The sequence below is a fragment of the Lagopus leucura genome, unplaced genomic scaffold (assembly GCF_019238085.1).
Source record: "Lagopus leucura isolate 7727_CA_CO unplaced genomic scaffold, USGS_WTPT01 Super-Scaffold_100017, whole genome shotgun sequence".
NCBI lineage: Eukaryota > Metazoa > Chordata > Aves > Galliformes > Phasianidae > Lagopus > Lagopus leucura.
The window spans coordinates 8,024,904-8,047,589 of NW_024962271.1; the positions used below are offsets into that span (position 1 = coordinate 8,024,904).

The 22,686-nt window shown below is 36.3% G+C and overlaps 1 long non-coding RNA gene across 3 annotated transcripts in view; it reads left to right on the forward strand.

Annotated features, from left to right (window-relative positions):
• LOC122183175 overlaps positions 1-22,686 on the forward strand; it is a 368,354-nt gene that overhangs the window by 48,507 nt on the left and 297,161 nt on the right. The window contains exon 1 of one of the 3 annotated variants that reach the window (XR_006180128.1): positions 22,609-22,686. This exon is cut by the window's right edge and continues 4 nt beyond it. The exons of the other annotated variants lie outside the window; for them this stretch is intronic. This is a non-coding gene — a long non-coding RNA (uncharacterized LOC122183175). Of the gene's footprint in view, positions 1-22,608 lie in introns of those variants that run through there. 3 annotated transcript variants of the gene reach the window in all.

The window sequence follows — 22,686 nt, forward strand, 5'->3', positions numbered from 1 at the left end:
TGTCATCTTTTTTTCTGATGCTATATCACATGTACTGTTTATTCCATTAAAACAAGAGCTGCAGATATGTAATGTGCTATCCATTTCGGGATCCTTATTACTAGTAATTTTAGCAAAGATGTTAACTGTGGGACATCTTAAATGACTGGAGTCTGTATATGATTCTCTTAATGTATACATGGTAGCAGTAAGCCCCCAAAATGTCCCTGTAAGAACCCCCTGAAAGAGTAATCTGATGTTAATAATTAGGGAGAAGTATTGTGAGCATGTAAAACTATGGTAGCATAAAGTATGTAATGTCAAAAAAATTACTCTGTTGTGATGTTATCTGTTTGCTTGCACAGCCTCTGCAATTTTTACCTATTCTATGAGATTTTAGATTTTGCATTTCATAAATTATGCAAAAGGGATTTAATTACGATTAGGGAAGAAACTCTTAGCCTCATATTTGATTTTTTTGTCATGTTTACAGAATGCAAGAGCAAAAAACATTATGTCCATTTGGCCAAATACATGTTCTAACTGTAATTTGAAGAAAAAAGCAGTGTAAATGAATACATAATCTAACTTTGCAAAATTTTATAAGCTGGGTATTGCCAATGCATGTGAACAACAGCAAAAAAAGCAACAAATTACAAAGAAATGAAAACAACCAGAAGCAAACCGGAAAGAAAACCACAAAAAAACAACATCAACAAACCAGCTCTAACCCCAACAATAATTCTCTCCTCCACTCACAAAAAAACCCAAAAGCCCTTTTTGAAATAATGATTAAGTAATATTGTTCTCTTTTCTTGATCCTCTGTGTCAATGAATTCTAAGATTAACAGAACTGCTGGTAGTCATTGGAGCATTGAAGAGGTCCACGTGGGCGTTTTGGGAAGGCATCACTTCTCTGATTTGTCCCCATGGCAAACAAACCAAAGAAAACCCCACTATCCCCAGCAGACAAATTATTAAGATCAGACACTTGGCTTATGCAGCTTTTGGTATTCCATTACGGAAAGCAAGTCTTATTCACAGTGGTAGAGATAACTCTGCTCTATATAGGCTGCTGCTAAGTACATCCTTTGAGTTGTATAATTTTTCTTACATATATTTGAAAATATTGGAGTGAAAGCCAACATAAATAACATTGTGACCAAAGTTATCACCAAAACTGTGACCAAAGTTCAAGCTTAGCCTGCTTAGTTTATCAGGGAAGCTTTGCTATGTCTATGTGCATGTGTGTAGAGGTTGGTTCTGGTTGCATGAAGCCCAACTACTCAGTAGTAATGGCATAAAAAGTTTATCGAGTTGGGACTTGAAGCTATAAATAAAATGGAAAAAATAATCCAACATACATTTTCATTCCATACTCTTATCCCATCAAAAATCAGGATAGAAGATGTTAGTTAATATTTTGTCTTATTCAGTCCTTAGAGTCCTTAGTCCTTGTAGAAAATAGATCCTGTTAGCTACTCCTACTCCTGTTAGTAGTATCTTCCATGAGTAGCATCACCCTGGAAGACAGAACAGTGTTCAGGCATCTTCAGACACTCCCCTTGCTGGAATTTTGTGATGAGAAGACCCTTGGAAGTCTCCTTTTCCATCTGTGTCCTTGCTGATATGTTGAAGATATGAGTTATGGCACAACTGTGTCTTCATCTCAGTTCCTCCTTTCCTTACCAGTGGAAGGCAGTGATCTAAATTTCTCTCGGTAGTCTCCCATTGGTTTTGGTGTTGAATGTCGATGACAAGAATCTGATCAGACTGGATGCTGCTGCCCGTGCATCTCTTGTTTAACAGTGACACAATAACAATGCAATATCCTTGCCAGACATTGGAGACTAGAAGCTTGCATTATTTCAGGAGCTGAAAATGTTCTCTTCTTAGTGTTATCTTTAAAATATGCACACTTCCTGTATTCAGTAATTCTCACAAAGCATCTCATAACTGTTCTTGTGTACCTGTAATTAGTATGGCTGTGTCTTGTGGACAAACTCTCACAAGGTCTGCATAGAACGAATCTGCTCATCATATTAATCTGTTTTATCTTGGCAGTTTGTTGGAGGTGTGTGTGTTTTGCTCACAACCTTGGACAGACAGTCTGGCTACACAGAATGTGTTCTTTTCCTGAACTGTTACGAACTTTGTGCACTATGAGAACTTCCATGTTAGGTATCATTAAGGAAATTCACTGGACTATGAACATCCTATATAGAATATACCAATTTCAACCGCAAGTAAAACCAACTACAAAGTCAGTAATGAAGCAACCTGTGATTTTTTTTCAGCTTTCTCACCCTTAAAAGCACAATGTGCAGTTACGTAAGGAAACCATAGGTTTGAGCCAAACCTCAAGCATGCTAAGAAGTGTGGTAAGAGTCACACGAAAATCAAATTCCCTGGTAGAAGTACCCAAGAAGTGGAATTTGTCATAAAGTTTCAAGGAGATATTTACTTCAGTTCATTTTGTTTATCTGCAATGTATCATTTGGAAAAATTTTATTTGCCATTATTAACAGAATTGTTCAATATCAGACTAAGTAATCTGAGTTCCACTGCAATAAATGTGTTTAAAAAATGAGCTTCAATTTTTCTGCTGCTTGTTCTTTCCATGTTTCTGAGACATTTTCCTTTTGCTTATTCTTTAACTTCCTGCCTGACTCAATGTAATTCATAAGCTTTCCATTAGAAGAGGGCCCAAACAGGAACCGTGTATTCAACTTGATGATGCTGATTAAAACCTACTTTGATTCCAGACTTCCATGAGGAATGCTTTCAGTACTCCTATAGGATTTGACTAACAACTTCTAACAAACTCGAAGATTCAACAACTGGGAGTTCATTATCTACACCAACACAAGAGCAGAAGCTGAGTGTAACACCCTTGTCTTTGTCTCTGAAAGAAACACTCATGCATGTCTGGCAGAAATAATTGAGACAGGAGCTCATAATACTAGAATATATGAGCAGATGAGTTGAAAAGATTATCTGTGATCCCTCATGATTTTCCTTGTGATGGACCTTAGCAGGGAGAATGTACAGGTATCCCGTGTCTCAGTGCAGGAGATGTGTCTGATATGGTATCTCAGTCTTTGTTTTTTCAAATACATCAGTGTTGACACTTGACACCAGTCACTGTGTTCTTGGGGATCAGTGATAATTGCTCAGATCTCCTTTAAGGCAATCTTTTGTTCTTAGCAAGTTTGAGGAATGAGGATACTGAAGAAACATCCACATTAATTACGGGTACACATGAACAGTTATGAGCTGCTTGGTGAGAATTACTAGAGACAATACAGGAAGTGTGTATATTTTTAAGAAGGAAAATGCCATTTTCAGCTCTTGAAATAATGGAAACTTTGAGTCTTTTCACTCTCCCTAGGATGTTTTGTTGTTGGTGTGTCATTGTAAAGCAAGAGATACCTGGGTGGCAATTTTTGTTAACAGCATTCAACATGTAAAACCAAAGGGGCTGGGAGAAAGTTGGGATAAATTGGTATACGCACACACGTACACAGTTGTTTCAAACCTTGCTTCAATACTTTATTAGGAGTTAGAAAGGGTTATAATTCAGAATATAATTCATTTTTTTTTAATCTGGCATTAACTTCCCCTGAGTGGAAAGGCAGAGGGGCTTTTGGTGTGGGTTCGGTAAGCCACGCTAGCTGAGGCCATAGCTGCAGCCTTGCATTCCTCTCAGCCTGCAGGTGATGTCCTGCCTTACAGGATGCATTTCACTGAAAAACATTAAGCTCTTGAACAAGAAAAGAAAGCTTTAGCATTTGTGAAATCTGAAGTACTGTACTAATTCTACTTCACTGTACTGTAAATATTCTTTAAAAACCCGCTGTAATTTTGCTTTGTAGAATTGTTTTAAGGTCTTAAAAAAAAAAAAAAAAAAGTGCTACTAAGAACTGCAACCAAAAAAACTCAAGTGAGAACAGCACAAAACTATGCCAGAGAGTTGCTTGTGGATTTAATGACTCAATATCTTCTCGTGGCTGAATTATGGATTTTGTTATAATACATTTGTGAAAACTCAGTTCTGGTATTTAGCGTTATATGTACCCTAGTAAATAGGTATTTTCCTGGTTTCCTCAATGAAGAGGAATAAGAGATGAGAAGAAATTATCCAGTTGGTGGTAAAATCACAGAGTAGGTATACTTACAACAATAGAATTACTACAAGACTTGCTTCCTTGAGGAAGGAATCTTTTTGTAGATTAGCTCATTTCTTGCACTCCTGCAGCAGACGCGTGCAGAACAAACTATGCTGCATCTCTTCTGCATTAATAAGTATCCATTCTGCAGGGTTTTGGTTCCAGTGACTTATGCAGACACTGGGGAATCTAGTAAGGAAAATGTTCTTCTTGAAGGTATTTTTGTAACTGACCACAGCTGAGAGTTCTCTATTCTGTGCAAAGTGCTATCTTTTCCTAATATTTCCAGAGCTCAATCTAGTGCTCGATTTCTAGTGCTTGCAGTGGATTGGTGTTTCAGTGCTTCTCTTTCTTAACAATTTCTCAACTTTTCTTTGTGAGCACTGAATGTCAGTAAAAAGGGCAAAACCATCCCCCAGCAAATTAACCTACTTAAATCCAGAAGATATATGGCAACGCTATCATTTCTAATATCTGAAGTCCTTTTGCAAAAGTTAAAGGAATAATATATTAATTTGCTTTATGTTATTGTAATGCAGTATTTTGAAAAAGAATGTGTCGAATTCCTCTCATTTAAAGTACTTAGATAATATGTTCTTAAAATGATTACTCCATCTATATGTATTACCAGTTAGTAGTTCATGGCTTGTACTCAAAGTATATACTGATGTTTTTCATTTTTAATATGCTAAATAGTTGCTTATTTCAGCCTTAGATACACTGTGAGCGTGATAAACAGAAAGATAAATGTTCTTTGTCTAAGAAGGAACACATTGTTGGTAATATGAAAAAGTCTTTGCCTTTATAATTCTAATAAAGTTAAGTTATGAACACAATTGAAAACTGAATATGGCCAATAAATATATTTCACTTACCTGCATGCTGTTCCAAAAAAAAAAAAACGAAAAAAACCCCCACAACCTGAGCTATTTTAGAAGGTTTTAGAAATTTATTTTCCCCAGTTTTATGTGATTTTTATAAATTTAGGTCAAAGGAATTTTCAATTGAAAACAGTAGTTTGTCATGTTTTCTATAACATTCGTCTAGCAAATTTATAAATCTAGTGTTCATCGGAGTAAAGTTCCAACTCATAATGAATGGTTTAGACAGCATTATCATCAATATCCTAAAGGTGCAGCTGTGGAAATCAGTCACTTCCATCAAAAGCTTCTGTCACGTTGCACAGCACTGTCATTTTTTACGTTCAGGTTTTGCTGAAATTAGCAAGGCAGTACTCCAAATGTCTTTACATCTCTTCTACCTTTGGGTGGTGCTTTTGAGCAGTGCTGCGCTGTTGTTTCTGTTCTAAGAATTTAACAGCGTTTATATTTTTGCACTTTATACTAACACAATATTTCTTTTGTGATAGTATGGAGTTAAAATTGTACTGTGTGTTTTAACAGGCATTACAGCAACCTCTTAAGGCAAGAAAGTAAATTCATGCAAATGAGTTATGGAAAGCAAAAAGATTTGTGCTTCTTCACTCATTGCAGGAACTGTTATTGGGATATAGGCATTTTCCTTGTGTGGACTTTGTGTACTTACTGTACGTTGAGCAATTTTTCCACTGATAATTGCCATACTAATCTCAAAACATATTATAAAAGCATCTGAAGAGGATCACATAGCTGATGTAGGTTGCTTTAAATTATATGCTGCATTTAACTTGTCTTTAAAATATTGGTGATACAGCTAATTCACGTGGCATTGCAAGCATCTGAAAATTAGAATAAACGAAGAACTTCATATTATTGAGTTAGTGGTACATTTTTAGTTTTATGGTACTTCTTATGCCATTGGCTTGCTAAGGCCTTCCTATAAAACACTGCAATTAAAGCCTAGTAACATTCAATAAAAGTATAATACTGATCCTTTGAACAATTCCCAGTGTACTAAAAAAAGCAAAGTTACAGCTAGCAAAATCACTGGACCTTGTGAAGTTGAAAGAAGAGGATTTTCTGTCCTCAGTCAGATAATAAAGAATCTCACAGTTTTTACTGTTTACTCACAAGCTGACAGATCTCTGCCTGGGTTAAGAAGCCACTTGTTGCTAGTAACATCTTTTCATAATGAAGTTTTAGAAATATAAATCCCGAGGGGTTCCTGATCTTTCCCTGTGGGTGCTGATGGTTTGAGTTCTGCTGAGTTTGAGGGATACTCATTAGATCATGAGATCTATCTGTATTTTGCAGGTGTTCTCTGGTGTACTGTTTTTCGCTTTCAAGTGTTTGTGAGATTTCTTTCTTAATGTTAGTGCAGTCAATGTTCTTTTTAACTGGCAAGAATTCTTAGACTTTAAACAGTTTCTTTGTTGTTTGCAATAAGGATGGTGAGGAAATGGCAGAGATCACCCACAGAGGTGGTGGATGGCCCCATCCTTGGAGACACCCAAGATCAGGCTAGGCTATGAGCACCTGATGGAGCTGTAGGTGTCTCTGTTCATTGCAGGGGAGTTGGACTAGATGGCATTTAAGGGACCCTTTGAACCCAAATGATTCTATGATTCCGTGTCTTAGGCTGCAGTAATTCTCTTTGTTTAGAGTTAATGTAAAAATATGCAAGTTTTTTTTCTCCATTTCAGACAAAGGATGATTTTTATCAATTGTTTATGCCAATTTTCGAGAAATGGTTGGAGGAGGATTCCTTTGTGTGTAAAGTTGAAGTTCCATCTGTTTGTATTTCTACTTATGTCACCATCCTGGAGAGAGGGAGAGGGAGAGGGAGAGGGAGAGGGAGAGAGAGAGAGAGAGAGAGAGAGAGAGAGAGGAAAAGGAATAACAAGGATGATGTGTTTTCATTTCATGTTTAAAACTACATGTATACACTTTTAAAATTGTTTTTATATAAACTTAGTGTTTTCTTTTCTGTTTTTCATTTATGAAGAAGGTTTTGAGGTCATTCTCTGCAATTAGGCAGTGATAGCAGCTTTATACCAGGTTGCACTAATTGCTGAGGAGGAAGTACTCCTTTGTGCTGATTGCTCTGCATGAAGGTTTGGAGGTTCAGACTTGCTTCTGCATTTGGTAATCCTCTAATACAAGTCCCATTTGCTAAGACAGCAGTTCCTTGTTTTGTGTTTAAAAGGTCTTGCCTGTTTGTCTTGTTACTGTATGGCACAAACGCCTCTCTGAAATCTCACTCGAGTCTTCAGCTGTACTTTGTTACAGCTTTTCATTTCATCTCTAAGTAATGTCTCATACTTTCACCTTCCCTGATGAAATACGAGCTTTTTTCTGCTTTTTTTTTTTTAATTGTCAGAATTAAAGCATCTGTTTGCTGTAATTCTTAATGCTGAAATATAAGTTGTTTAATAGTACTAAAACATACTTTAAAGAAAAGTTTAGTGTCCATAAATCAATTAAACTAATGCATGCAAAATATTAGGTGGTGTATATAGCCAGACATCTCAAGCATTTATTTTATTTTGGTATGTATGTTGATGTATTAATTTATCTTTCTTTTTTTCCTGTTTTTGATAGAAGCTTCTCTACTAAGCTGATAATGTCTCAACTAAAATATGAAAAAAAATAATTTCTGCTCTCCTTTGAGCACTTTAAGAAAGGACATGCGTATAGTTTTTGAAAAAGAGTAAAAAAAAATAATGGATTTCTCTCTAAAAATTCAAAGCAGGTTATTTGTTTTTTTAATTTTTCTTTTTACAAACTAAAAGTACTACCTCTTTAACCATGCAGTAGCATCCAGGTATGCTGGGATATTAGCAAAAGTGTTGACCAAGCAGAATGTGACTAGACAAATGTCTTCTCATTGTGTGAAGCATGAAGGCCATGATAGATGATTTCAAACAACAAAGCGCAGCCACTGAGACAAAATTAGTGTTGTTTTAATTACCAGTGTCTGTAATTTTATCTATCCATAACTGTCTTGAAATAGACTGTCAACGGGAAGAACAGAAAGAGACTTGTGCTAATACTTCCATGTAGTATTCCTTATCTCTCTAAAGTCACAACAGCATGCTTTTGTAAGAAGTGTTTAAAGCTTTCCTTGAAACAATCACTTGTAAGCTTAAAAAAAAAAGTTCTGTGCTTTAAGAGAGGTGTCTTTTTATCTTTCTTTCTAAGAAAAGAAGCAAGCAATTCCTATTAAATGCTGTTTGGAAGTCAGGGCAATGTGTAGAAAATGGAACTTGGCCTGACATTCTTCAAGTAAAGTTTACACTCTGTGAGCTGTGTTTTTTGTCAGTCACAAATAGCGTTATGGCACTAATAGTAAAGAAGATTCTTTATTCCTGAAACATCCTTGAGCTGAGATGGGGTGTTCTTCATATATTAGTAAGTGTATATGTTGTGAAGATGAAGTATTTCTTCCCGGGCTTGCAAGAGATGAAAGATAGGCCAGCTTTTGAAAATGGTCTATATGGCACATGCTACAAATGAGCAGGGAAAGCAATCGAGCTAATAGATTACAGTAATTATCCAATCTTTGGCTAGTTTGTATTGGCAAACTATAAATACAGTACACATTAGAACAAGGTGCTTACAGAATGTACATGAAAGGTCAATGTAATTTGCAAGTCGCTAGTCATTAGAATATGCTAAAAACCATTGCTTCAGGGCTCAGATTTTAATGATGAATACATTGATTATTAAGTAGCAGAGGAAAAATGTAGCGGAGCTACTGTAGTGTAATGATAGGTCGCTTTATTTTGGGAAGGAAATCAACTAAGCTTCAGAATGCATGCATTGAGAAATATAATTGCAGTGAGGAAAATTCCTCAGAGGAGCTTGGCACATATTAAAAGCAAAAACTTGAGACATGTTTGTGATAAGATTACTAATAAATCTCTGGTAAGTCTTAGACTCCTGACAATAACACAGCAACAGAGCACTTCATCTTCTCCATGCTTTAGAATTTAAGATCGGTCACAAACAATCTAAATTACGACTGATACTAGGCAGATGCAGTGCTGCGCTGTGTTGCTCGTCATAAATCTCCTCTTCCTTATATGCAAATTAAACTCCATTTTAAAAGATAATTTTTCACATGGTGATCTCCTTTATTTGGGAAATGCTGGTGATTCTTAATGTTAGAGGAGCCGTCTCTGGGGCTCAGAGGCACCATGGCTGAGGGAGGAGAGAAAAGGAGGACTTGTTTGGAATAGTTTGGACATCAGTGCATGGGATGTTTCAAATAACTTATTAAGTTAGACACAGCACTAACACTGTTTGTAGTTTTGCTGCGGCCTTGTTTTCTTCAGCAGCTGCCTGAACAACTTATCTTTGACTGTAAAGCTCTGTCTTGTTTATAAAAAATCCTCAAGGTTCTTTAACTCTTACAAGAATGGATTGGGATATAACCAAGCAGTGTAGACAAAAATGTATTTCTTAATTTGCAAACAAAAAAAACCCATCAGCTCTTCATTTAAAACAAAAAGTTTATCTCCCTTCGGTATTTTGCCAACAGTAAGATGTGGTTTGCAGGCTTTTTCCTTTTCTCAGGCTCATGCACATATAGTTATATGAAATATAAAGTAATATAGATTATAAAGATTTTAGACTTAATTAATTGCTATGCAGGTGTCACCAAAATTATTTTATGGGGTGGCTATTTGAAACACAAAGCAAGTTTGTCTGCATGCAGTGAAAGGAGGAAGCAGCAATATCAACAAGTTTGGATAATTTTTAAAGGAAATTCATATGATCTCTTTTGGTGATAAGACTCGTAAAATGCTTCTGTGAATCATAGCTGACGTACTGTAAGAGGAGGTAAGTGTGTAATATGAAAGTAAAAGCTTCAGATTTTTTCTTAGAGTTCATATCAAAACTGATCTTACACTTGGCATATTTGATATGTTCTTGAAAGTAACTCATGTTAAATTGAATGAAGCTATCTGCACTGTCTGAGACACGAGGAGAAAATGGATAGGATTGAGAAACACTTTAGCAGAACAGTAATCAGGCCAGATTCTCTTTGCTATAAGTTATTCTTGTTCCTTTGATACCACTAGTTTACATCACTAAGTTCTGATCTGAATGAGATGACATTGGTGTTAGCATTCAGAATATTTTGTATTTCTTAGCTGGAAGAAATCCTGTCTCTTAGTCACATCTTTAAAACCTCAGGTTTAAAATCTGCAGATTACAAAAACTTTTTAAAAGTGAGAAATGTGAAAGAATCTATTTTGGAGGAAAAAAAAAAAAAAGATGAAACAAATTAGAATTATTCCAACATGGTAAATGTTAGGCTAGGGATGTATGCTGTAACTTTGTGTTTTTTGGTTGTGGTGCATCCGTAGAGGTTCTTCACACTGTGATACCCTGAGTCACTCCTCCTGTTTTAGCTTTGAAACTTGTTGGCAAATGACTATTTCAGAAACAGCATATTCTGTTGTAAAAAAAAGTGTAGGTTATCTTATTTTCTTATCTATACTTTTCACTGTTTTTGGAAGCAAATGCAAGTTATTGGTCTCTCTGAGTGATTTTGTTGAGGTGTGTGTGGTTACAGCTGCAGTAAATTTCACATTCAAAAGAGAATGAGCAGTGGTTTTAATTCCCCTGTTCCATATTTGCACGATTGAAGCAGATACTGTAGTACGTAATGCTATGAAGTACCATGATACGAATTCATCAAAGCGTGCATTAAGGGGCAACACAACACAAGGGTAAGGACATAAATATATTTTACAATTCTTAGCTTCCTATCCTAAGAATAGCTCATGAGTGAATGTAAATTTACAGCAGGTGCTTATCAAATGTGAAAATGCTTGCAAATCAGAAACAAACTTTGGGACTATAAATGTATTTCAATATAGTTCATACAAAGAATATGTTTGGTAGTAAGAAATAATGTTCTTTGCTTCTGTAAGAAGCAGATCAAGACATTATTCTGTGTGGAGAATGTTAACATTTGGGTCAGATTCCTATGAACTAAACCTGTCATCCTCTAATCAGAACGCTGATTATTAGGGAACATATGATGACATAAATTATTCTTATTTATTTATAAGACAAGAAAGAAGCAGTACCCAGCATAAGGAAAATGCGGTAAGGAGGAAGTACAGTTAAATCAGTTGACTTTACTGCTTTGTTCAATACAGAAGTGATATACTAGCTATGAATTTTCTTTTCTATGGATTTTAAAATACCTGATATAAAATATTCATCAAGTATGCTAATGTCTTGTCATGTTTAAAAAAGCAAAAGTTCTCTGACTTCTGAAAGTAATCTTTGAATGCGACCATGACTTGGTCGTGTGTCCTGATTTGGAATATTTTGCTCCGCTAAACTAGAACCCTGTAAAATCTTTTGGGTTTGACTGTAAGATGCACTTGTACAGACAGTAATTGGCCTGCTATAGAGATATTAATTAACATGTTAGATATGTTTTCTTTATTAATGAGAAATTCACACATACTATTTAAATTAATTTGTATAGTTTAAAATTAATTTATTGTGGCCTTCGATGACCTCAAATCTACTAAGACAAAGCTGGAGTATTGTACTAAGTGTTAAACCATTCATTAAACATTTTATGCAAATAGTGTTTGTTTATAAACAAATTAACTGCAAGGATTTTCAAAACAGGTGCTGTGTTGTGAATGCGTACTAAATGATGTGGTACTGAAAGAATTAATTAGACCTTCAGATGTAATTAGTTGCAATAATTTGCGTGATTAGCGGCTTGGTTAAGAAGTAAGACACACACATTGTAATGCATGGAAGAGTCACTGCAGTAGCTTTGTCTTTCATACGGTGAAGATGAGATTTCCTCATGTTTAGGAAATTTTTCAAAAAATTGCTGACATAGCTGGAGTTAATTGCCAAGTATCCTGTAGGGGGTAAGGTTTTTTTTTTCCCTTGGCTTGTTGCGATGCATATGCATTGGAAGCAATACAATTTGTTTGCACCTCAATGAATTTTTAAAACATAAGGCTGTTAACCCTAGATCTTCGAGTCTCTGGAGGAAGGAACTGATACTTAATATGTTCAGGGTTAAAAGATAGGCTATGACAAGCTGTATGAAACAAGTCTGGTGTTTCAGGATCAGTTCTAAATATTCTTGTAATTTTCCCCCTCCTTGCAGTCACACTTCCGATTTTTCTCACATGCCCAACAATGCAGTCAACCATTGGATACTCATGAAGATTGCTTTTGAAACTGATGTGAGTCAAAACTTATTAAAAAGAAAGCTATGATTACTGATGCTTAATTTACGATGATCACACTTCCAGTTATGACAAGTACCTCTTTGACTTGCAAGAAAGCTTTTTCATCTTAATAATACCTTGCTTACTGGTGACAATATTACAGAGTGGATATGAAATGAATTAATAGAGATTTTTTTTTTTATCTTTGTTTTACCTACATGTCAAAGTGGATTGACAGTAAGCTACAACAGATTCACTTTTGTGGTCACTGGTGGAATAGCATTGCTATTTTGAAAGGAGAGGAAAAGCATTTGTGCCTTGAGGCATCAAGAATGCACAAATATGAAAGTAATACACACTTTGGCAGAATTCATTGCTCTGACAGTACCCTTTTAATATAGTTAGAAGCTCACTTAGGGGGACCTGCACATGTATTTTGAAAGGATAGGTGTGTTCTCTGAATTGCTTTGTCAGAAAAAGTCTCAAGAAAAACTTGAAGAATGTAGAAGAAAGTTCAGTAAATTGTCTTCAAGCAAGTAGATGCAATTATTTGGCAGTGTACTGGAGATGAGGTGATAAGAGGCTTCTTCAATTAACACACTTATTTATGGAAAGTGTTAGAGTTGATCTGTAGAGGTGTCCTATCCTCAGCAGATTTAATTTTGGCTGTTAAATGCAGGACCTTATTTCATCAGTTAAACTACAGCATATTGTAAGATGAACTCTGAAGGAACTTTATTTTGTCCTGGATGGTAATGGTCATGTTAGGACTTGTTTCGTGCATTAATATGATGATTCTGAGCAGTGAGCTGGTGAGGACCATCTTGTTTAAAAGCCAAGTTTTGCTCTATCTACCAATGTGTTTATATGCTATATGATGAGTTGATATGCAGTTGCAAATCTGACAAAAGCAACAGGACTCAGCAGGAGGTCTCTGGTTAAATGATGAACAAAATTGTATTTGGACTGGTAACTGGGAACTACTGGCATTCATGCATCCAAATTAAAGTTGTTTTTTTTGTTGTCTTTCTTTAAAAGAGCTTTTTATTGTGAAGTCAACATGGAATGCTGTTTCTTTTATGACTAAGTCATAATGTAACTACACTTCTTTTCTACAAAAGAATGGCTATTCTCACACTTAGCACTTTTTTAAAAGAAAACTTAGAACAGCAATTGAATAAAATATTAAAAATGACAAAAGAACAAAACCTGTCATTAACTGCTACACAGATGCTTTCTGTCTGCTGTTGCAGGGATTACCCTTAGGTACTACGAATGAAGTTGGCTATTATTGGTTCTCTGGATCCTTCACAGTTGGTTTATTTTTAAAGAAATTTTTCTTTCTAATATGTTTTGATAGCATATGTGTCTATTAGTTTCAAGGAAAGAAGCCAGTATTTTAGCCCCGAAGAGAGTGAAGATCTGTTGGCAGAGCAGAGACAGGATCCACTTGAATGTTTTATTTTTTCCTTTCTTTTGTACGTTTAATTCAGTTCTTTCATTTTAAGTGTGATGTTTGCAAAGTAGTCTTTAAAATGAGCTCTTCTGTGTTGTGTTTGAATTTGAACAAAATTAACATTTGTATGTCATCAGTAGATGCAATGCATAGCTCAAGGCACCGAAGGAAAGAAAGTCAAAGAATATGAGAAATTTGATTAAAATGAATAAGCAGGGGAAGGTTTTAAGGGTGGACATAGCTTACTCATTGATTTATTTGTATTGTTTCTTGAGGCAAGATAAGCTAATTCCATGTGATGCTTAGAAAATAGGCTTTAAATCTGAAAATAAAAAGGCGTTTAAGTCAATGAAATTAGGTTTTAGACACTGTAATCTGAAGACTTTCCTATTGCATTTCTTAGTCCAATTTCATAAAGGGAACACAGTGTTGTGCAGGTAAACGCTCTTTGAGTGAATGTCTTTACAATGAATTTTCATCATAACGGTTGTGATGCAGGAAACATGGCTATCTTAATCCATTACCAGACTGAGTGTGGTGCTTGACTATATGAATGGCAGCTTTGAGTTAATCTAAATAAGGTTAAAGTGGGCGTGGGGAAGTAAGACTTAGTAACTCTTGTAACTCTTGCTATGAAAGCAAACTTGCCCTGCCCAGAGGCATCTGGGTAGGAAAGCCAGAGGGAGAAGAACTTTGTATGTGCCCATTTTATTTCTTCCTTAATATCTGCATGAAGTCAAGACTGAAGGCAGGTTGCGTGGTTGGATGCTTTCATTTGAACCTGTTTTATGTTTTTGTTTTTGTTTTTTTTTCTTAATTCTGTAGTTTCAGGGATCCTTTCAGTGCTACTTGATGTTAGCTGTCAGTGTCAGGAAAGCAAGACATTTTTGATTTGGACAGAAGTTTGGGTGAAGAAGTTTGTAATCTGGATGTATAATGATGATGTGCCTCATTTAAATGAGGGAGAGGAGGCTGTAAAAAGTAGAGGTGTTCTCTCAGAAAAGACTTCTCAGTGCTTCTTTGTCAGGTACAGCCAACTCGTGACAGGCATGCTTTGGTATCAAGGTACATAGGCAGGTGTATGTGGGTCAGTGGTCCTGCTACTCGCATATTGGGAGTATAACAAATTTCAGGCTGGAGGGGACCTCAGGAGGCCTTTACTCCAAGTTTCTGGGCTAAAATAAAGAATTAAATGCACCTTCTTTGAAAACTGGATGATTTGATGACCAGAAACAACCTGTTTAGCATTCTGTTTATAACTTCTTTGCACTTGTGTGCTGCAGTTTTTTGCAGTAGCTGGTGTTCTATAATCACTGAAGAGTTCATGTCACATAAACAGAAAACATTTCTGTCTTTCTGCTTGGAATCATGGAAGACTTTGAAGAACTGAAGCCAATTTATCTTGTGTCAAGATGGCTGGAAACTCCCAGCAAATCGAGAGTGACGGGAAGATTGAGGTTATTTTCAGCTTTGGTCAAGGATAGTACCAGGTACTGATGCATATACAGCACAATTGACTTCAAATTCTTGGCTGAAAGACCTCCATAGTAAAGTATTTTTCCTCTGGGTGTTTTGCAATATTGTTAAACTGCAAATTTAAAATAACTTAGTTTACTTTCATTCTTTTTTTACCTGTGGCAAATGGAAGTGATTTCATAATTTTAGTTGAAATTAAGCTGCATGTGTTTTTTGATGTTCCCCAAGCCAACAGCAATAGGAGAAACAAACGAAAAACTTTAAACAGCAGGACTTGGGAGGTGGGGTCTGAAATGGCAGTGCTCATGCTATTGTGACTGGCTGCAGAATAAGCCAGGCCAACCAGAATAGTGACAAATGTTCCATAGCTGCCTCATGTGACATGAGCCAGAGGGCCAGCCACCTCAAAGGTGCATGTAACTATGGGGGATTCTCTTGCTTCCTTCTAGGGAAGCCTGCATCCTCTGCTTCCTTCTCTTCTATGAAGGGCCTGTACACCAATGCTTGCAGAATGGGGAATAAACAGGAAATATTACAGATCTTTGTGCATACACAGAGCCATGATCCCCATTCAGTCAGTCATGGACACACGATGAGACTGCTCATATGACTGAAATGCTGTCATGAATGTCTATGTACTTTTTAAGAAAGGCAGAGCAGCAAAGCGAGGTGGCAGAATTGGTCTTTGTGTGAGACAGTTGGAATGTTTCAAGCTCTGTCCAGGGATGAATGATGAAAAATTGGAGAGCTTACGGGTGAAAATTAAGGAGCATGCTAATGTGACCAATTGTGGGTGGAGCTAATTACTAACTCTCCTGGGCGGAATGCAGCCCATAGACCTTAGAGCATTGGGAGGTAGGTGACCCCAAGAGAGTTGGTTGATGTTCATGCACCACATTTTCTGAGCTCAAGATCAGTGCATCCCTAAGATTAAGTAATCAGACAAAGGTGGAAGAAGACCCCCATGGGAGCTCATGGAAAAACTCAAATGGAAGAGGAAATTCTACGAAATGTAGAAAAGGGGTTTGGCCACTTAGGGGAAATGGAGGAATGTTGTCAGCACATGCAGGGATGCAATAGAAGACTGTGACTCACTTGGAATTAAATCTGACAAGAAAAGTCAAGGACAAGAGGAAATCTTAAAGTATGTCGGCAGCAAAAGGAAGACTAAAGAAAACGTGGGCCTCTTCTACTGAATGAAGTGGGTGCCCTAGTAACAGAGGACACTGAGAAGTGAAGTTGCTGAACTCTCTTTGGTTCAGTCTTTATTGCTAAGACTGCCACTTAGGAATCCCTGAGATAAGTGGGAGAGTCTGGGGAAAGTAAGACTTCTTGATTGAGGAGGATCTGGTCAGATATCATCTAGGTGAACTTGGCACACACCATGGGATGCACGTATGAGTGTTGAGGGTGGTGGCAGAAGTGATTGCCCAGCTGCTCTCTATCATCTTTGAAAGTTTGTGGAGAATGGGAGAGAGATGCCTGCGGGCTGGTGGAATGCCATCGTCACTCCACTATTCAAAAGGGCAAGAAGGATCTGAGAAACTATAGGCCAGTCATCCTCACCTCCATTCCTGGAAGGTGATGGAATAGCTTTTTCTGAATGTCATCTCTGAGCAATTGGACAAGAAGGAGGTTATCATTAGCAGTCAGCATGGGCTCAGCAAGGGGAGATCATACTTAACAACACTGTAACCTTCTGTGTTGTCATGGCTGGCTGGATAAATGAGGGGAGAGCAGTGGATGTTGCGTACCTTGACTTCAGCAAGGCGTTTGACACTGTCTTCTATAACATCTTTGTAAGTATGCTTAGGAACTGTGAAATAGGTAAGTAGACAGTGAGGTAGATTGAGAACGGGCTGGCTGGCAGAGCTCAGAGTGGTGTGATCAGCAGTACAGATTCTAGCATGCCTGTAGCTAGCAGTGTCTCCAGTCTTGTTCAGCATCTTCATCAATGACCTGCATGATGGGATAAAATGCACCCTCAGCAAGCTGATGATATGAAGCTGGGAGGAGTGGCTGACACGTGAAGGCTGTGCTGCCATTCAGTGAGACCTGGACTGGCTGGAGAGCTGGGCGGAGAGGAACCATATGAGGTTCAACAAGGACAAATCCTCCACCTGTTTGGTTGATGTAGCAGTTCTTGGCATACATCTTGAATTTCATTTCTTGAATTTACATCTTGAATCATCTCAGAAATTTATTTAGGCAAAGCTGTTGTTACATGAAATAATGGCAGACTTTAACTGCATGTCAAATCAAACTTACGTTAGATTTTTGTTTTTCAACTTCTGTTTTACTTTAAGTGAATGGAACATAAATTCAGGTTTGGTGGAAACTCTGATTAATTTCATTAATATTTTGTATCTTAGAAATGATGTTTGCTATCATGGAGATCATAATTTTTGTGCACTGAATTTGCTTTATATGATAGAGAAATTATAAGCTACAATATGTGATCAAACAGCAATATGAAAAACTTAAATAGAATGCGCCCTAAGGACAAAGGCTGCTTAAAACTATAGGGGATAGAATAAATGGGAGTTTTAGTAAAGCTATCGCTGATTTCAACAGATAAATTATGCTCTGCCTTTTTTGTATCTCTTTGGGACTGTACTACATAAATTATGACCAAATATAATTTAGGCTTTCAGCCTATATTTCTGAACATCCATCTTGTACATTTTAAGTATAAAATTACCATTTTGCAGAAGTCTAAAATTGAGACAAATTTTTTTCATCTGTGCATTTAACTTTTGCATACTTTATTGCAGCTAAAGGGTTAGAGAGGACCTCATTACTATCCAGAGGGTGATGTTAGCCTGATGATGGTATAACTGTGTTAAGATCTACGTAAATGTGAATGAAATTTGGGGGACAGAAGTGTGGAATTACATTTTGTTTCGGAATTGGTATGGACTGTAGCTTTAAGCAGTGAGTAACATGCTTTTTTTGATGGAAAGCAATCCTTTGTAAATCCAAATATTTTTCAGAAAGTGATATATAAATTTCCCTTTTAAAATACAGTTTTACAGTCAAGTCACCTGAACTTTGGCATACATAAAATCCAGAGTCCAAGCCTCCAATGCATTTAGGAGTTCTCAATTTGCACTTTAATATTAGTGTGTGTATATGAATAAAGCAATAGATCCTAGGAGCTCTCTTTTCTATTGCTCAAACACAGCTTTGTAGCTTGGTTCTTTGTGTAAAATCAATGGAGAGTTGTATACTTCATTTCTCTCATTATAATGTGTGATGCTGTAATCCTATATGGAATTCTAAAATTAGTAATAAAAGTTGCATCCTTGGGGTGAGTTCATGTCTACTGGAAGGGATAAAATGGTGAAAAAAAGATGAAACTCCTCCTTTGAGAAACTCATAAGAAATTTGTATTTTTTATAAAGTTGAGCTATGTGAAATTGACCAAAGATAGCTTTAAATAATATGCCAGTACCTTTCAGTGATATGAGTGCAGTTTTGTGATCTACAAAAATGGAGGACCATCCCTCCAGATTTGATCTAACTTTTCCGTATTGAGAATAAGAAACATTTAACACTTTGCAGATGCATTTGAAAATTACAGTTTTAGTATTCAGGAGTTTAAAACTGTAAGACCTAGGCAGCATTTGTGCTAAGATTAGCTTTATTTTGTATACATTTGATGACCATGGCTTTAAGAATTAAACACAGATTTTCAAGATATTAAAAAAAAAAATAAATGTGAGTAGAGAAACTATCTGTACTAGAAGTACAATGAATAAAAATGCTGAAGAAGAAAATGTACCCCACCTCCCAGATAAAATAGGCAATTTTTCTTTGTTACAGATCTGTTTTCCTGTTCATTAGGATGCTTGTATGTACAGTGTTTTGCCATTACAATGTTTACATTTTTCTTTGATTGATATTCCTTTTAAAGCCACTAGCATTCACTGCACTGTTGGCTTCTCTACTTGCTGCAGTAAGTAGAAGGAATATGGGAACTCGCATGGTAATGCTAATTGCTTATAAAGATTTTAATGACAATCACTTTAACTGATGGCAAAGATTAGTCTACTATCACAGACACCATCAAATGCAGCACCAATAGCTTGTCACCTTCATCAGAGGAAAAAAAGGTGTTTCTGTTATCTACATAAAATGGTGGAATATTTAAGTTTGAAAAGTGAGAGAATGGCAGTTTCAGTTGTATCTCACAGCTGTTCAGCATTAGAAAAAAGTAAATTGAATAAAAGAATAACAGCAACAAAAAAGATTTCTATACCCCTCTTCTCTGTCATTTAACCTGTTAGATGTCTTCTAGGGAGGAAACGCAACATAACAGTTATAAAAAATGAGTAGTTTCTTTGGATCCCTAATTAGTTTTCTTAGTCTCTATTTTTTTCTTTGAAAAATGAAAGAAATAGGGAATTTTATCCCTCTGGGATCACTGTCAGATTGCTGCTGTGTGACTCCTGCCTTCTGGATTAGGACACACCATATGTGTCTGCATTTTGCATTCCACGTTTGCATGGATTTCTGAGAGTCTTCTGAGGTTCTCTTGGCCAGAGGTTCAATTGCTTAAGGATATTATAGCTGATGCTACAATACAGTCTACTTTTTCAAAAGATGGGCTCTTCTTGAAGTAGTCAAGATTCTTCCCAATATAAGGAGGCATCTCTCTGTGTAGCTCTTCACTTATTTTTCAGATTATGACTGGGAAGATGATCTTGGGTTGGCGTTAAGACTGTTTCAGTGTATGGTAGAAGAAGATGAAATGCATTCTATGTTTTACAAGCTCCTCTCATCATTAATTATGTATTGTGTTTTACTTTTTAGGTCGTGAGCTTTGAAGTCATCATATGCACACAAAAGGAAGTCTGTGAGTTAGCTGTCACAGGGTTAAATTTTGTTTGAGTCATTACTAAGTGATTTCATGTCCAGAGAGCCTTCAGCTCAGGATGTGTAACATTTATCTGCCTAGAATTAAAAGGAAACGAAAGAGATTTATTAGTGCTTGTTTCTTGAAGATGGTTCTTCACATTTGGATTGGTTGAATGATTGAGGATAAAAGGCTTTCATAACGATGTTGCATTGTACAAATGAGCTCTAACCAGAAGTGCTGTCCTAAATGCTGCTGACTTAAGGATAAAAGTACTAAGAAAACATAGACCCTACAGTTTAAGTTATAACCAATGTTCTCTTATAAAATACTAATTTAACTGGAGTAATTTAGTTTGAGAAAATTAATTATATGTGCAAAATGGCTAGGTTTGCACTGAAGTCTAAAGAAATAAAGGAACAATCACACGATTTTTGAGGTACAGATAGACTAGCTGATCATCAGTGAAGTGGGTAGTGATGCTGCAGATGTAAGATTGAGTGCCTTCACAGAGGGTGCTGTCATTTTTAGACGATGTGAGGAAGACACAATGCAGGAGAAGGTAGGCAAAAAGTATTTCATTTTTGCATTGAAGACCTTGTTTTCTTTAAACATTTTTCGTGTTCAGATTGTTCATAAAATCTTCAGCTGAGAAAGAAGAAATTGAGCATTCAAGGAATCTGTAACATGCAAGTAGGTTTCAAAAGCAAGCACTGTCAATGTCATACTATCTACATAGATGCTAATTATTTTTTCTAAGTAAAAAGTGTGTACATCTTACCATCACAATTTAAACTTACCCTCCCCCCCAACTTTAATTTTTCATTTGTATTTGCCCTGAAAGCACTCACTGAAAGGAAACGTACTTCAAAATATATTGATCTTTATTAGATATAAACTTTTATATAACTATCACGTTACATTTCATGGAGGATCTTATTACAGTCATCTGCTGTGTGATCCTTGCTCTGTTCTGGATCTATCAAGGGCAGAAAAAGTTGCTGCTGCCAGGTTGTAGTGCAGGTTGGATTGTGGGTACAGGCAGCATTGTGAACATGTGGTATTGCACTGCTGGCGGGTGACCTATAAAAGCCTATTGCATGCAGTCTAAATTGGAGAATCCAGGTGCTAGTGACTTCAGGAGCTGGGGAAGACAGAAAAGTGGGTTAAGACTTCTCTCTGAATGCCTGTGCAGCAGAGATATAGAATTAAGGCCAGTTTACTATATTGCTTATATTTCCTTGCTTTACAAATGTTTTACTTCTTTGAAGAATGATAAAGTATATTGTCATTCATACAGGGAATAGATATAGAAACATATGAAAATATTTAAGAACAATCTTTTTTTCTTTAAATTTTCTGTAAGCAGCTAATGAACTTATCGACTGTTTGCACTAATTTAGCACTTTCAGGTTCCATTAGTGAATGTTTTAATGTGTGGATTAGCTGGGAGCTGTCTAGTATTCAAAATGTCGTAACTGGTCTGTGTGATTGGTCACTCATCCCATATTTGTCTTCTGGCTGCATGCCTCTGGAATTTATAAGTATTTGTAAAAAATAAAAAAAATAAAAATAAACCCCGAAATATAAGAAATTCTTGAAACATTCTGCTCTAATTTTCCTCCAAAACATTCTAATTTTCTGCTAGTGACTAATTTAAATATATGATTATGATTCTAGCAGTTACCTCCAAGTAAGTGCAGATGCAAAGATTCAGAGTCAAAGCATGCAAAGAATAGCTAAGCTGTATCCTGAATGCCGATGTGACCTTTTCTTGATGGTTGAAATGGTGGCATCTTTATGGCTGAGCACGTTTTTAAAAAATAGAATACTAAGCTCAAGCTGCAATAATATATAAGTTCCTAAATTACTTTAAAAAGGTAAACTGGGATTATTAGATCTTGGTTTTTTATTCATAAAATAAGTAAAATGTCAGTGTTCAAATATACTGTATGTCTGATAACTTCTGTGTAGCTGGTGATATATAGGTACAAAATCTACATCTCAGTTTGCATTTTGAACTGGAACTCCTAGTTACCAGCACTATTTGCTTTCTCAAGCTACTGATCAAAATGATTGGATTTTCAAAATTGTCAGCGTTCATGCAGCATAATTCTTGTATCTGTTTCTCATTTTTATAATATCTTCAGATCTTCAGATTCTGTGATTCTTCAGTTATGCCTTTTCCTCACCATTGTTTAAATATTATTGATATTCATTCTCAGTGTATTTCATGAGAGTTCTGCCACATGATAAAGTAAGACAATAACATGCGTTGTGCTCAGCCTAGTTTTCCTGTGGGATTTACAGTTATTTGGCAGAAAGTCAACATGTTAAACAATTCAAGATCAAGATTTTTGCTCTAAAGAGGGTGAATTACATATCAGAAAAGGCTTACTGTGTAAGTCCTCAGCAGAAAGTAGTCTGTCAAGAGCTGTACCCACACAGAACTTGGAAAGTAAGAGAACATTGTTAAGGGTACGTATGTTTTTCTCCCACACAGTATTAGCTGTTGGAATGGAAACAATGCTCAACTGATGAACAAGGACCATTTGGAGCATCAGCTCCAAAACCTGATTTCTCAAGAGAGTGTGAAAGTTTCTGGGGCTGCTCTTTAATCACTTGAGGAGACCTGAGAACACAC